The following is a 12,060-nucleotide window of genomic DNA, read 5'->3' on the forward strand; positions in this document are numbered from 1 at the left end:
GCCATCTCATCCTCTGTCATCCCCTTCTCCTCCTGGCCCCAGTCGTCCCAGCATCAGTCTTTTCCAATGAGTCAACTCTTCACGTGAGGTGGCCAAAGTATTGGAGTTTCAGCTTTACCATCAGTCCTTCCAATGAACACCCGGGACTGATCTCCTTTAGAATGGACTGGTTGGATCTCCTTGCACTCCAAGGGACTCTTAACAGTCTTCTCCAACACCACAGTTCAAAAGCATCAATTCTTCAGCACTCAGCTTTCTTCACAGTCCAACTCTCACATCCATACATGACCACTGGAAAAACCATAGCCTTGACTAGATGGACCTTTGTTGGCAAAGTCATGTCTCTGCTTTTTAATATGCTATCTAGATTGCTCATAACTTTCCTTCCAAGAAGTAAGTGTCTTTTAATTTCATGGCTACAATCACCATCTGCAGTGATTTTGAAGCCCCCCAAAATAAAGTCTGACACCGTTTCCAGTGTTTCCCCATCTATTTTTGATGAAGTAATGGGGCCAGATGCTATGATCTTAGTTTTCTGAACGTTGAGCTTTAAGCCAACTTTTTCACTTGCTTCTTTCACTTTCATCAAGAGGCTTTTTAGTTCCTCTTCACTTTCTGCCATAAGGGTGGTGTCATTTGCATATCTGAGCTTATTGAGATTTCTCCCGGCAATCTTGATTCCAGCTCGTGCTTCTTCCAGCCCAGTGTTTCTCATGATGTACTCTGCATATAAGTTAAATATGCAGGGTGACAATATACAGCCTTGATGTACTCCTTTTCCTATTTGGAACCAGTCTGTTGTTCCATGTCCAGTTCTAACTGTTCCTTCTTGACCTGCATACAGGTTTCTCAAGAGGCAGGTCAGATCTATACTATGGTATAACCATCAAGACAGTATGGTACTTGCACAAAAATAGAAATATAGATCAATGAAACAATAAATAAAGCCTGGAGATAAATCCATACACCTATGGACAGCTATCTTTAACAAATGAGGTAAAGTATATAATAGAGAAAAGGCAGTCTCTTCAACAAGTGGTGCTGAGAAAACTGGTCAACCATGTGTAAAAGAATGAAACTAGAACACACAATTGCCTTTGAATGAGAACTTTCTTTCCAGTATTTTGAGGTCTACAAGGCATATCATTAAAAATTATGATTGTGGAAAATAAAGACAGTTTAAATATAACTGAGGGGTGAGGCTGTGGTTTTTCTTTTTGATTAGTTGCTGTAACATTATCCTTCAGGTGGCTGCGGAGTTATTATATTTTCTTTAGACATCACTGAAGTCTTAAAAGTGAAAGTGTTAGTCACTCAATCATGTCCAATTCTTTGCAACCCCATGAACTGTAGACCACCAGGCTCTTCTGTCCATGGAATTCTGCAGGCAAGAATACTGGACTGGGTTGCCATTCCCTTTTCCAGGGGATCTTCCCAACCCAGGGATCAAACCTGGGTCTCCTGCATTGCAGGCAGATTCTTCACCATCTGAGCCACCAGGGAAGCCCCTTTAAGCTCTTTGACATCAATAAAGCTTTTGCAAGACCACTTTGATGCAAAAGGAATTCTGCCATTTGCTAGCACCAAGGTGGTTCTTTGACTCACCACTCCATTAGAACTATTAATTACATTCATACTATTTTTGTTACAAATCTTACAAAAGAGAGTGATTCTGGATATTTGGGTCCACGTTCTGTTTTAAGGCTATATTTCCATTTTTTCATAAACAGTTACTATCCCTTTCCATCTTCTGTCATATGTTCATCATTTTCTAGACCACAGCTAACTGTGAAGTCTCCTCTTTCTTTCTGGCCTTCTTCAGGTTCTTCTAACAGTCAAAAATTACAAGGGACTTTGGCACAGGGGGGAAGGGAGGGCACTAGCAGAGTCAACTTAAACAAGCCATTATATCCAGCTTTTAGTCCTCACAACTTTTCAACTCCTAGATATGCCCCTTTACAGAGATTCAAAATCCTGAATCTTGAAGCTAATGGGTGGAGGAGGGAAGATTAAAATACAAGCTTCTTATCTGCAATGCTCACAAATGTCTGCTATTTGCAGAGATTCCTCAATTCCTGGAGGGATTCCCTGATAGCTCAGATGGTAAAAAGTCTGCCTGAAGTGCTGGAGACCCAGGTTCGATCCCTGGGTCGGGAAGATCCCCTGGAGAAGGAAATGGCAACCCACTCCAGTATTTTGCCTGGGAAATTCCATGGATGGAGAAATCTGACAAGCTACAGTCCATGGGGTCACAAAGAGTCAGACATGACTGAGCGACTTCATTTCACTCGGTTCTTGGAGGAATTTCTTAAAAGCAAAGTGTACAAAGTGAATTGCTGTACATTGAGTCTTTCAGTAGTGTCACCACATTTTTTCTTGCTACTTCATCATAAGGATACTCTTAAGTAGAAAAAGCTTTTGGTTTTCCTTAAATGCATAGCAATGAAGAATATAATTTGGGATCATTGCCATGATTCATGCTAAAGTGTCCATAGTTTTACTCACTATTTGCATCAGTACAAATCCAACACATTGAAAAAGGCAAATGACATATTAGTATTATTATGAAATTAGCTGGACTCCCTGAATATGTCTTAAGTATCACCAGGGGTCCACGAACCACACTTTGAGAACCACTGACTGAGCAGTCACCTAAAGACATGCATGAATTTCAACTATATTCCACAAGATGGTGCTATTATAATGCATATCAGTAATTAAATGTTGCATCAAGATTAATTTAAAAAATTTGGTTGGTTTCATAACCCAGCGTATAATGTATATACTGAGAAAGTTTACTTAGTGGGCTCTTGGTAGCACCAGTCTACCTTTTTATCTGAACCCTCACTTCCAGTGCATAACCTTGTTCCCTGAATACTGCTTTGTCCATGGTTCCTCCCATATAAACCCTTTCCTTAGGGACATACAACACTTCATGTTAATTTGGATGGTGATAAGTTGGCAATCATGCACTCTCAAAGCTATATCAAATTTAATGCTATTATTAAGAACACTGTATGCTTTAAAATAGTATTTTCATCCTTTATAATTCTCATGCCTCTAGATTATAAGCATACAAATTTAATGTCCCCACCAGAATTTTGATATGGCTTTTTGGTAAGGGAAACATTGCTCTCTGGGCTTCCTTAGCAGCTCAGTGGTAAAGAGTCTGCCTGCCGATGTAGGAGATGCAGGTTTGACCCCTTAGTCAGGAAGATTCCCTGGAGAAGGAAATGGCAGCCCATTCCAGTATTCTTGCCTGGGAAATTCCATGGACAGAGGAGCCTGGTGGTCTACAGTCCATGGGGTTGCAAAAGAGTCAGACATGACTTAGCTACAACAATGTTGCTCTCTTTAATAATTATGTCCTATCATTTTCATATACCCCACTAGCCAGGAAGCTTTTGCCAGGCTTTATTTTGTATTCTATACTATAAAACAATAGGGTCCATTTCATTTTTTAGATATAAAATTATAATATTTAGTATGATATTTATTTTCAAATCATCTGCCACCCGCACTACCCTCAGTGCTTTGACATTTTTAAAGAGGTTCTACTGTCTGCAATTTCTCTGTTAAACATTTATTCATTCACTTCTTAAAGACCTTTCTTTGGAGTTCTTTATTAAATGGTGAATTACTTTTTCTCCTTGGAAGAAAAGCTATGACAAACCTAGACAGCATATTAAAAGGCAGAGACATTACTTTGGCAACAAAGTTCTATATAGTCAAAGCTATGGTTTTTCCAGTGGTCATGTACCAATGTGAGAGTTGGACCATAAAGAAGGCTGAGTGCCAAAGAATTTATGCTTTTGAACTGTGGTGCTACAGAACTCTCTGGAGTCCCTTGGACTGCAAGAATATCAAACTAGTCAGTTCTAAAGGAAATCAACCCTGAATTTTCATTGGAAGGACTGATGCTGAAACTGAAGCTCCAATACTTAGCCACCTGATGCGAAGAGCCAGGTCACTGGAAAAGACCCTGATGCTGGGAAAGATTAAAGGTAGGAGGAGAAGGGGATGACAGAGGATGAGATAGTGGATGGGATATCCAACTCAATGGACATTGCTATGCTATGCTAAGTCACTTCAGTCATGTCCGACTCTGTATGACCCCATAGTCGGCAGCCCACCAGGCTCCCCCGTCCCTGGGATTCTCCAGGCAAGAACACTGGAGTGGGTTGCCATTTCCTTCTTCAATGCATGAAAGTGAAAAGTGAAAGTGAAGTCGCTCAGTCGTGTCCGACGCTCAGTGACCCCATGGACTGCAGCCTTCCAGGCTCTTCCGTCCATGGGATTTTCCAGGCAAGAGTACTGGAGTGGGGTGCCATTGCCTACTCTGCAACAGACATTAGTTTGAGCAAACTCCGGGTGATGGTGAAGGACAGGAAAGCCTGGCATGCTGCAGTCCATGGGGTTGCATAGAGTTGGACAATGCTGAGTGACTGAACAGCAACAACAACAACCCAAGGAAAAGACATGTGTTAAGCTGGTGGTTTAATGTACGTCCTGTGGATTCTTGGGTCTCATAACAATGATCTAGAAAGCCTGAAAATGTTTTGTTTGCAGTTTTAAAATTGTGTAAATTTTAGTTGAACAAAACCCTCAAATACAGGTGTTATTTAACTTTTGATAATTTTGATTAATTTTGTAATATGAATTAAATAAAATTGTATTTTATAGATTAATGTTAATAAAATACACTTTTTTTAAAAAAATTCTTTATTGGAAGAGGCTCAGCATACAATTTGTTTGGTAATAAGATTCTTCTGAGAATCATTGCCATCAGCTCTTAGTTACATTACTCCCATACATTTCTCTAAACCTAATTGTGTTCTTCATATTTTCTCATCTGAAATCATTATCCTATCATTCCTCTCTTCAAACTCCTTCATACTTTCTTAGATATGTTTTACCAGGCATTCATTTACTCCCTTATATCCTGTCTGATAGGGACTCCAAGAGCTCCTCTTTTACTCAGTCCTCTCAGTAACCTGATTTCCTCAAGATCCCAACATTTTGGCCTTCTGTCCACAGTGCTGCTTCCTCAGGATCTTTCCATGTACCACCTGTTCTGATAGCTGGGGACTAAGTTTAACTAAGGAGAATATAGTGTTGCTGGAAGAGGCTGAGGACGTGCAATTCTGACTACAACTTAATAAACAGGGCTGGATATACTTAGATGCTACCAACCCAACACCGTGCTGCCTAAAGTTTGCTCAGAGGTAACAGCTTGAGGACATGGCAGTGTAATCCAGAGGGAGGAACATTGTGATGATCTTAATTCCTTAAGTCTGTTTTCCTCCAGCTTCCTTTTAGACCCAAACTCTACACACAGCTTTGAGCAGGTCACTTTCCTCTCTGAGTTTCCTCATCATGGTGTACAGAATTAAAAAAAAAAAAAAAAAGAACAAGAAAACTAGAGTCAAATAGCCTAGAGTCAAGTTAGATTGGTTGTGTTATCTTGAGCTCTAACACCCTATGATTATGTGCTGAAAACATAAAGCAATACCCAGGAGTACTGGGACTGAAGATAGGCCCTGAGGTTGAGAATAGATCAGTTCCAGGAGAGGGAGAGAAAACTTGAATAGAATTCACTAGATGCTATACAGTGAGATGACAATACATATAGAGGAGTAGAGGCCTGGGAATGGTGATGAACTAGAGCACACTCAAACCTTTCTTGTTGCAGTGTTGTTCTGCCCAAATTATTATCATCCAGGCCCTTGCAATGTCTCATCTGATGTCTCATTGTTATCTGCCCTGCCTTCTACCACTCAGCTCTATAATTCCTTTGGTACATGACCTTAAGACACAATTCCCCAAAGTGCAACCTCTTTCATGTCAGTCCCTTTCTTTAAAAATATCAGCCAGTGATTTCCCATTGCTCATAGAATAAAATATAAACTATTCTTGCCTTCAAGGTCCCTCTTGATCTGTCCTCAACTGGTTTCCAAGTCTTTCTTACTCCTCTCCTGCAGGTACTCAAGGTACAGGTCACCCTGGATTCCTGTTTCTTCCAACATGTAATGCTTATACCCACCTTAGTGAAAAATCCTATCCATACTCCATGGTCCATCTCAAATGAAACTGTGTCTCTCAACCCTCCTGTACATGTTTGGAGTGCTCTGATGATTACTTTGCCAACAAAGGTCCGTCTAGTCAAGGCTATGGTTTTTCCTGTGGTCATGTATGGATGTGAGAGTTGGACTGTGAAGAAGGCTGAGTGCCGAAGAATTGATGCTTTTGAACTGTGGTGTTGGAGAAGACTCTTGAGAGTCCCTTGTATTGCAAGGAGATCCAACCAGTCCATTCTGAAGGAGGATTTCTTTGGAAGGACTGATGCTAAAGCTGAAACTCCAGTAATTTGGCCACCTCATGCGAAGAGTTGACTCATTGGAAAATACTCTGATGCTGGGAGGGATTGGGGGCAGGAGGAGAAGGGGACGACAGAGGATGAGATGGCTGGATGGCATCACTGACTCGATGGACATGAGTCTGAGTGAACTCCGGGAGTTGGTGATGGACAGGGAGGCCTGGTGTGCTGTGATTCATGGGGTCGCAGAGTCGGACACAACTGAGCGACTGAACTGAACTGAACTGATGGTACCTTTCATAGGTACTTCCCACATTTTACCTTGTGTGTGGTTTTTGGTGTTACATTTCCCTTTCTTAGATGTAAGTTCCCAGAGGGTAGAGACTCCATGTCATTTCATCTGTATCTATTTCTTTCATCTAAGCCCCACAATTGTGCCTAGTATGTTTCTGTGTATATTGAGCCTCAATAAACATTTATTGAAACAAATTTAATATATTAAAAATTGTTCTCCAACTCAATACTTATTGCTCTGTTTAAGTAATAAAAAAGGTTTTTAGCTATAAGACTTTTAGGGAACTATTCTGGCAGAGCATTTTGGTGGTTATCCTAGTACTATTTTCCAGATTTAACTTGACTTTGAACCCTATTGAAGTCAACAAATCTCTTAATATATTGTGCACAGCTAACAGAAAGTATATGACTGACTAGTGAGTTACAATAATGAATACTGAGATTAGAATGAGGGCAGTACATGTTATGATATACTTTCAACTGCTTTATATACTGTGACCTTTTTTCTTTCTACTCTAGGAGTCTAAAACATACACAAAGCAAACCTGAGTATCTGAAACTGCCATTGTTCTAGGAATTCATGTTACACTCGCCCTTTCACCAATATCCCAAGGAAAAGGCAGTACATATTATCTCTAACCTTCCACTTCAAAGCAGATTAAATAACCTTCACTTGGGACTGGTTGATGGTATTTCCTAAAATGGAAAGGTGTAAATTGCATCTGTAGTCATTGTGGGGCACCATTATTTTTTAAAAATTATTCATTTTGATATTTGGCAAAACTAATACAATTATGTAAAGTTTAAAAATAAAATAAAATAAAAAATATTTATTTTAATTGGAGATTAATTACTTTACAATGTTGTGGTGGTTTTTGCCATACGTTGACATGAATCAGCCATGGGTGTACATGTGTCCCCCTGTCCTGAACCCCCCTCCCACCTCCCTCCCCATCCCATCCCTCTGGATGTCCCAGTGCACTGGCTTTGATTGCCCTGTTAATGCATCAAACTTGGACTGGTCATCTATTTCACACATGGTAATATACATATTTCAATGCTATTCTCTCAAATCATCCCACCCTTGCCTTCTCCCACAGAGTCCAAATGTCTGTTCTTTATATTTGTGTCTCTTTTGCTGTATCTGCCTATAGGATTATGGTTATCATCTTTCTAAATTCCATATATATACATTAATATACTGTATTGGTGTTTTCCTTTCAGACTTATTTCACTCTGTATAATAGGCTCCAGTTTCATCCATCTCATTAGAACTGACTCAAATGTTCTTTTAAATAGCTGAGTAACATTCCATTGTGTGTATGTACCACAACTTTCTTACCCATTCATCTGCTAATGGACATCTAGGTTGCTTCCATGTCCTAGCTATTGTAAACAGTGCTGCAATGAACATTGAGGTACACGTGTCTCTTTCAGTTCTGGTTTGTGGGGCAATATTGTTTACTTAATGCAGAATTCTGCTATATATTCTGATGCCCAAGGCATTGTGGAGTAAGAAAAATTAAATGAAAGTACTTAGAATTGAGTATCTACTATAGGAACTTAATTTTTAATCCTGTTAAAGGCAGGGATTTTTGCAGATGGGAAAGCTGAAAATAAATTGGAGAAGCACTAATTTAATACTCTGAAATAAAGTGAGATACGTTTGTGAAAAATATTTTATTATTAATGGTAAATACAGGGAGAAAACAAACATTTGCCAAACTTAAAAATAGAAGAGATTAAATTTTATTCTTGTGCCAGAAATTCATCTTAGATATAGATTTTGATAGTATACAAAAATGAAAGGCTATAAAAAATCAAAAGTATTCATTTACTTTTTGAGAACTGCTACTTAATGAGAAGGAAATGACTACCCACCCCAGTATTCTTGCCTGGAGAATCTCATGGACAGAGAAGCCTGGTGGGCTGCATTCCATGGGGCTGCAAAGAGTTGGACATGACTGAGTGACTAACAGACACTTGATTTGTATCATTTTATAGTATAATTTTATCAAAATGTGTCTTTCAACAGGAATTATTCATGCATTTACTGCTTTTATAATTCCAGATCAAATTTAGCACACTTTGTTGTTCAGTTGCTAAGTTGTGTTTACTTCTTTGTGAACCCATGGACTTCAGCAAACAAGGCTTCTGTATCTCCCAGAGTTTCCTCAAATTCATGTCCATTGAGTTAGTGATGCTTTCTAACCATTTCATCCTGTTTCACCCATTCTCTTTCTGCCTTTAAACTTTTCCAGCATAAGGATCTTATACAATGAGTTGGCTATTTGCATTAAGTGGCCAAAGCTTTACCTTCAGTATTAGTCCTTCCAGTGAATATTCAGTGTTGATTTCCTTTAGGATTTACTGGTTTGATTTCCTTGTATTCCAAGGGACTCTCAAGAGTGAAGACTCCGGCACAATGATTCAAAAGCATCAAATATGCAGTGCTCAGTATTCTTTATGGTCCAACTCTCACATCTGTACAAGACTACTGGAAAAACCATAGCTTCGATTATATGGACTTTTGTGAGAAAAGTGCTGTCTTTGCTTTTTAATATTCTGTCTAGGTTTGTCTTAGCTTTCCTTCCAAGGAGCAAATGTCTCTTAATTTCATGGCTGCAGTCATGATCTGCAGTGATTTTGGAGCCCAAGAAAATAAAATCTGTACTGCTTCCACTTTTCACCCTTCTGTTTGTCATGAAGTGATAGGACCAGATGTCACGATCTTAGTTTTTTGAATGTTGATTTTTAAGCCAACTTTTTCACTCTCCTCTTTCACTTTCATCAAGAAACTATTTAGTTCCTCTTCACTTTCTGTTGTTAGAGTAGTATCATCTACATATGTGAGGTTGTTGATATTTCTCCTGGAAACCTTGATTCCGGCTTGAGATTCATTCAGCCCGGCACTTCCCATGATGTATTCTGCATAGAAGTTAGATAAACAGGCTGACAATATATACAGATTTATATTCCTTTCCCAATTTTAACCAGTCAGTTGTTTCATGTAATATTCTAATGGTTACTTCTTGACCCACACACAGGTTTCTCAGGAGATAGATAAGGTGGTCTGGTATACCCATCTCTTTAAGTACGTTCCATAGTTTGCTGTGATTCACAGAGTTAAAGGGACTTCCTTGGTGGCTCAGGCAGTAAAGCGTCTGCCTACAGTGCAGGAGACCTGGGTTCGATCCCTGGGTTGGGAAGGTCCTCTGGAGAAGGAAATGGCAACCCACTCCAGTACTCTTGCCTGGAGAATGCCGTGGACAGAGGAGCCTTGTAGGCTACAGTCTGTGGGGTCGCAAAGAGTCAGACACGACTGAGTGACTTCACTTCTTTTCACTTCCACAGAGTTGAAGGCTTTAGGGTAGTCAATGAAGCAGAAGTAGATGTTTTTCTGGAACTCCCTTGATTTACCTATGATCCAAAGAAGATTGGCAATTTGATCTCTTGTTCCTCTGCCTTTTGTAAACTCTTGTACATCCTGAAGTTCTCAGTTCACGTACTGCTGTAGCCTAGTTTGAAGGATTTTGAGCTTGACCTTAATAGATTGCAAAATGAGCACAATTGTCTGGTAGTCTGAACATTCTTTGGCATTGTCCTTCTTTGAAATTTGAATGAAAACTGACTTTTCCCAGTCTTGTGGCCCCTGCTGAGTTTTCCAAATTTGGTGACATATTGAGTACAGCACTTTGGCAGCATAATCTTTTAGGATTTTAAATAGTTCAGCTGGAATTCTGTCACCTCTACCAGCTTTCTTTTTAATAATGCTTGCTAAGGCCCACTTGACTTCACATTCCAGGATGTCTGGCTCTAGGTGAGTGACTATTATTATGTTTATACCAGTGATTAAGACCTTTACTTTGTGTAGTTTTTGGTGTATTCTTGCCACCTCTTCTTAATATCTTCTGCTTCTGTTACGTCCATACCATTTCTGTCCTTTATTATGCCCATCTTTGCATGAAATGTTCCCTTAGTATCTCTAGTTTTCTTGAAGAGATGTCTAGTCTTAACCATTCTGTTTTTTCCTTTATTTCTTCACATTGATCACTGAAGAAGGCTTTCTTATCTCTCCTTGCTATTCTTTGGAACTTTTATTCAGATGGGTATATCTTTTCTTGGCTCCTTTGTTTTAGTTTCTCTTCTTTTCTCAGCTATTTGCAAGACCTTCTCAGACAACCATTTTGCTTTTATTTTTCTTGGAGATGGTCTTGATCACTGCCTCCTGTACAATGTCACGAACTTCCATCCATTGTTCTTCAGGTACTCTGTCTATCATCTTTAATCCCTTGAATTTTTTTGTTGCTTCCACTGTATAATCATAAGGGATTTGATTTAGATCATACTTGGATAGTGTAGTGGTTTTTCCCTACTTTCTTCAATTTAAGTCTGAATTTGTCAATAAGGAGCTCATGATCTAAGCCACATTCATCTCCTGGTCTTGTTTTTGCTGACTGTATAGAGTTTCTCCATCTTTGGCTGCAAAGAATATAATCAATCTGATTTTGATATTGCCCATCTGGTGATGTGCATGTGTAGAGTCTTCTCTTGTGTCGTTGGAAGAGGGTGTTTGCTATGACCAATGTATTCTCTTGACAAAACTCTGTTAGCCTTTGCCTTGTTTCATTTTGTACTCCAAGGCCAAACTTGCCTGTCACTCCAGGTATCTCTTGACTTCCTCCTTTTGTATTCCAATCCCCTATAATGAAAAGGACATCTTTTTTAGTGTTAGTTCTAGAAGGTCTTATAAGTCTTCATAGAACTGGTCAGTTTCAGATTCCTTGGTATCAGTTGTTGGGACATAGACTTGGGTTACTGTGATGTTGAAAGGTTTACCTTGGAAACGAACTAAGATCATTCTTTAATTTTTGAGACTGCTTCCAAGTACTGCATTTCAGACTCTTCTGTTGACTATGAGGGCTACTCCATTTCTTCTAGGGGATTTTTGTCCATAGTAGTAGATAAATTTTCCTCCAAATTAAAATCACCTATTCCCATCCATTTTACTTCACCTGTTCCTAAGATGTTGATGTTCATGCTTGCCATCTCCTGCTTGACCATGTCCAATTTACCTTGATTCATGGACCTAACATTCCAGATTCCTACGTAATATTGTTCTTTACAGCATTATACTTTATTTTCACCACCAGACATATCCACAACTGAACATCTTTACTACTTTGTCCCAGCCACCTCATTCTTCATGGAGCTGGTAGTAACTGCCCTCTGCTCTTCTCTAGTAATATATTGGACACTTTCCAACCTGGGGGCTCATCTTCTGGTGTCATATTTTTTGCCTTTTCATACCTTTCATGAGGTTCTCAAGGCAAGAATACTGGAGTGGTTTGCCATCCCCTTCGCCAGTGGCCATATCTTGGGTGGCCCCACATGGCATGGCTCATAGCTTCACTGAGTTATGCAAGCCTCTTGACCATGACAAGGCTGTG

The 12,060-nt window shown here is 39.5% G+C and overlaps 1 pseudogene; it reads right to left on the minus strand.

Moving 5' to 3' along the window:
• Positions 1 to 1,221: 1,221 nt before the first annotated feature.
• The window catches only part of LOC112582027, a 49,361-nt pseudogene continuing 38,522 nt past the window's right edge, over positions 1,222 to 12,060 (minus strand).

This window comes from Bubalus bubalis, chromosome X (assembly GCF_019923935.1).
Source record: "Bubalus bubalis isolate 160015118507 breed Murrah chromosome X, NDDB_SH_1, whole genome shotgun sequence".
NCBI lineage: Eukaryota > Metazoa > Chordata > Mammalia > Artiodactyla > Bovidae > Bubalus > Bubalus bubalis.